The sequence below is a fragment of the Lagopus leucura genome, unplaced genomic scaffold (genome assembly GCF_019238085.1).
Source record: "Lagopus leucura isolate 7727_CA_CO unplaced genomic scaffold, USGS_WTPT01 Super-Scaffold_100008, whole genome shotgun sequence".
In the NCBI taxonomy this organism is placed as follows: domain Eukaryota; kingdom Metazoa; phylum Chordata; class Aves; order Galliformes; family Phasianidae; genus Lagopus; species Lagopus leucura.
Window position 1 is genome coordinate 13,604 of NW_024962265.1, and position 5,105 is coordinate 18,708.

Here is a 5,105-nt window from a genome sequence, read left to right on the forward strand (position 1 = left end):
TCTTTAAGGACCCTTCCAACCCAACCATCCTATGGCTGTATGATCTTTAAGGACCCTTCCAACCCAACCATCCTATGGCTGTATGATCTTTAAGGACCCTTCCAACCCAGCCATTCTGTGATTTCAGTAGCCCACATCTTCCATCCTGCCACACAGATTCCTTTTCCTACATTGGGATCAAACATTACAAGTCATCATGCCTTTACCTATCCAAGCTAAGTGATTTTTTTTGTAGTTGGTCAGAAATTAAGGATTCCTAGCGATCAATTAACAAAGCACTAACAGCATACAGAAGCTCTGTGGTAACATCAGCTGTTTCTTCTTTTTCTTATCAGTACTGCCACGATCTATTTCTCATTATTTCTCATTTGTTACCCCCTCAGCCCTCCTGCAATGAGAGAGGGTTGTAGCTGGTGGGAAAAACTCTGGAGAATAACCAAGCAACAGAACAGTGGGAAGAACACCGTGCTCCCTGATTTTGCTGTCTGGCTTCGTAATGCATTCCAGTAATGCACAGATGAGCACAATACAAGCAGAACAAATTCGACTTCAATACAAGAGTTGTGGGAGGGGAACTCTATGTCTCCTTGTCAGAGCGGTGTCCTGCCTCACCCCAGCCAAGTGTGGGCTATCGGCGTGGAAATGCTCCTTCACTTCTCCTACCTGATGCTCACTGGAGGTGATTTGCAGGTGATGGACTGCAGCTCTCACTGCGCAGCTTTGCTGATCAGAAGGTGTTGTAGAAAATGGGGTTTTGTGCTGAAGAGCCCAATGCAGAGAGCTGAAGGCGTGTCGCTGTGCTTTGTTTTCCTTCAGAAGGAAATACAGGGAACCGTATTTGTCCTAACAAAGCAATGCATTTCATTTCGGCTATGCTCTGGCTTTGGCTCACCCAAAGCTTCAGGAAGGATGAGGGTGACAGACACAGGAGAAGCGCTTCCCAGAACAAAACAGGTTTGTGTTTTGCTTTTTTTTTTCCTTCCCTTTCTTTTTGCGTCAACAACCCCTGCAACAATCCAGGCCTTTCACTCAGTTTAAATTGGGTTATTCAACACTAATGTTATGCAAGGCTCCTGATTAGTGGTGTGGAGTTCGAGTTGGGAGACTATTGGAGCTGCGATGGAATTAAGGTAACCCTGGCAACCATTGTCATTAAAATCAGGTTCCTCTTGTTGCATTCCTTGCAGCCCTCGTGTGCTGAGGCAGCACAAGGGTTCTTCCCAGAGTATTCCAGTCTGGAGTGTGGAGGCAGAGGGTTGGAGGTGGTGAACGTGGCTCATTTTCTTGTTTAATTCTCTGTGGAATCTTAGAACCATGGAATGTCCCAATGGAAGGGATCCGCTGGGAGACCTGGTCAGGAATTTCTCTTGGTGTGTTCCATGGCTTGTCCTTGAGCCCTGACCCTGTGGCTGAGGAGAAGGAGGGGAAAGAAATAAAATTAAGAAGGGATGTAGTGTGATGGTACTCCCCCCTTCCCCCGACCTCTACATAGGAGGAGACTTTGAGAAACAGAGAAGTAGGGAGAAGGAAGAGGCTTTGCTTGGCTGTCCTGTGATACGGAGATGACCTTGGGCAAATGGCTTTGGCTGTCGGTGCCTTCCTCTTATCCAGTGAGGCGATATCACTTCTCTCTTCTCTGCAGATCTGAGGCTGGTGGATGGACCAGTAATCCACTGGATAATCCTCCCAGGGCTTTATTTCAACCCAGCTCATGAGGGTCCTGGTAGCCAATAGGTTGATCTAAGGCTGACCGTGAGCTAGCGGTGTGCCCTGATGGCCAGGAAGGCCAATGGGACCCCGGGATGCACTGCACAGAGCATGGCCAGCAGGGCCCAGTGCTGGGCTCCCCATTTCCAGGCAGACTGGGAACAGCTGGGAGGTGGTGAGGGCCTGGAGCACCTCCTGGTGGGGACAGGCTGAGAGCTCTGGGGCTGTGAACATGGAGTAGAGAAGGCTGAGAGAGGGGATCTGATCAACAGCAAGCTCTTTCGATGCTTGGCATCTCGTTTTTCCTTGACTTCTTATTCTTAATATAAATCAACTGAAACGTTTTCTGGTTTCTCCGCAGCAGATGCAGCACAAAATGACCACAAATGAGTCACTGGGTTGTCTGAACATGCAAAGCATTTTGAGCTGATGTTCCTCATGATGCGGCTTCCCCATCGCATTCTTGTTGCCTCACATTTCTGTGGGGAAATGTTAGCTGCTGGCATGAGGATCGTAAAGTGCCAGGAGCAGCTGCTCCCATGGGAGGTGACAAGCTGTATTTGGGACCTTACCTTCATAGAATCATAAAGGTTGGTTGGTCGTCAAGTCCGACTGCCAACCCATCCCCACCTTGCCTACTAAAACCTTGCATGGGGAAGGACTGGAGCTGTGGCAGCAGCACTCAGGCTGATTCATCACATGGTTTGGGGGGGAGATTTGGGGTTTTTCTACCTCAAATCACCCGGTGGCAATGCTGAGTGGGTGCAGACAGCTGCCAAGCCTGGGCAGAACTGAGGCAGAACACTGAGCTTCTCATCCCGTGGGGATTCTGAACTGCTTTTTCTCCTCAGGATTTGTTTGTTCTGTGCTTCCTGTCTTTTGTCGTTAGTTTGAAGGAACAGCAAGTCACTAATTGTGGTGCTGGTAAAAGAGAAGTTCCCAGAGCAGTGTGGGTGCTCCATCCTGGAGCTGCCCATGGCCATGGATGGGGTCTGGGTGGCATGAGCTGGTGGGGGGGGACCCAGCCCATGAAAGGAGTGGGGCCAGGGGGCTTTGGGGTCCCTTTCCACTCAACTGTGCTGGGATTCTGTGATCTTGAAGGACCCTTCCAATCCGACCATACTGGGATTCTATGGACTTGAAGGATCCATCCAACCCAACCATTCTATGCTTCTGAAGGGATTCCTGTTCAGTCTTGTAACTGAAGTATTGTACAGCAGGGAGATAGCTTTCCCCCAGACAGACATACTTGCATAACCACAGAGCTGTGCCAAGCAGAATTTAGGATCCCCCAAACAAGTTCAAGTGCCCTTCAAAGCATCTTTGAGTAATTTGTCCTCTGTCTTCCTCCAGGACGTGACAAATGTCACAGCACCATCACTAGGATCAAACAACCTGCTCTTTTGGTGATTTCTCTGTTTTTTGTGGATTTTTATTTATTTTTTTTTTTTTGTATGGCAGTTTGGGAGTAGAAATCACTTTTTTTTCTCCTTACAGGAGTAGGGGGAGAGTGGCGTGTTGGCCTTCGTTTTGGGTGGAGATGGATGCTGCCACATCCTCGCTTCTTCCTTGGAGTTGATTTAGGGCCATTCCTGATGCAGATCCTTGGCACTTCCCCATGTGTTGTCATGGAAAACAAATTAAAGCCCATTCCCTTCTGTGAGGATAGCACTGCCTCTTGGGCAAATCCATTCCAGAATTGTCAGAATCAGGAAAGAGTTCTGGGTGAAAATCACCTTTAAGTGCTGCTCCTTTTCACGTGGCTTTTGCTGCTCTCCTTTCCCATAGGCACAGCCATCCTTGGCTGATCTTTGAGCACCTTAATGCACGTGCAGCCCCTGAGCCCTCACGTTTCCTTCTCTTTATTCAGCTTTTGAGAAACCCTGGACAGAGGGAAAGCACAGAACGTGCATCAGAGACAAGCAGAAGGAGGGGACGCGTGCTGAGAGCCAAGCTGTCTATCAGGCACCTTCTAGCACATCACAATGCATCGGGGCAGAGCCTCAGTTACCACTGCAAGGATTTTGCTTCCTTATCCATCTCACCCATCCACTCCTTTTGTTTTTTATCCCCACGTAAAATGCATTCAGGTCGTCACCCACCTCCACTTGCAGATCGGATCGGGGAGGCACACAACTGAGAAGAACAAACGTCCATTTCTTTTTTCTCTCCTTCCTGGAAGTCCTTTGCTTCCACGTAAGGGCTGTGTGCTGTGATAATGCAGAAATGGATAGTGTAGGGTTTTAGCTATTTCAGTTATTCAACTGAAGAGTTATTCTTCACGTGAACTGTTTTGGGAAACTGCAGCTGTGTAATTCAGGGGATGGTTCATGAGCCTCAAAGGGGTGGTGCTGGAAGGCTTCAAGTGTTGGATTTTTCTCATCAGTGTCAAAGAACTGCTGAAACCCAAACCCAAGACATTCTGTGGTTCTGCCATCTTTAAAATCGCTTCCAACCCAACTGTTCTGTGGCTCTGTACACAGAACCCCACTCTGTGCAACCCCGTGGTGCAAAAGGCAGGATGTGTTTCCTTGGGAAGGAGCTGCAAACAAACCTGACAGACGTTTAGAGAAATCCAGCCCCCGTTATTGGCAGGCACGCTGCCACTGTGATAAATGCTGTGAGATTTGTGCCCAGGGTGTGAATGACTCACTTACACTTGATGTGTTGCTGCTCACAGTCTGTGCTTTGTGGGATTTCCAGGTTTCTGGAGGTGTGAGATGTGCGCTCGCCGTGGTGTATCACAAGAGCCATCCCTTGGGGCTCTCCTCTGACTGAGACAGTAATGCTGGGAGTGATGGAGCTCAGATCTTAAGCTCTGCTGAGCTGCATGGATGGAGTTGGAAGTTTGTGGGGCTATGGATGCTTCTTCCTGCAGTGTTTGGGTTGTGTAAGGGAGCTTGTCCGAGCTCATAGATCTGTAGGGCCTTCCCATGCTGCTGTGCTGTATTTTCACTTCAGCCATCCATTGGTTTTGTCCATGAAGGAGAGAATCATAGAATCATAGAATCATAGAATCACCAAGGTTGGAAAAGACCTAAAAGATCACCCAGTCCAACCGTTCACCTATCACCAATAGCTCCTACTAAACCATGTCCCTCAACACAACATCCAGTCTTTCCTTGAACACCCCCAGGGTCGGTGATTCCACCACCTCCCTGGGCATCCATTCCAGTGCCTGACCACCCTTTCTGAAAAGTAATGGATCATGGAATGATTGGGTTGGAAGGGTCCTTCAAGGTCACAGAACCACAGAATGGTTGGGTTGGAAGGGTCCTTAAAGATCACAGAGCCATAGGATGGTTCGGTTGGAAGGGCCCTTCAGGGTCACTGAGTGCTTGGGTTGGAAGAGTCCTTCAAGGTCATGGAATGGTTGGGTTGGAAGGGCCCTTCAAGGT

At 48.8% G+C, this 5,105-nt stretch overlaps 1 protein-coding gene across 2 annotated transcripts in view; it reads left to right on the top strand.

Annotated features, from left to right (window-relative positions):
• AHCYL2 (adenosylhomocysteinase like 2) overlaps positions 1-5,105 on the top strand; it is a 44,848-nt gene that overhangs the window by 5,568 nt on the left and 34,175 nt on the right. The gene's annotated exons all lie outside the window — the stretch shown is intronic.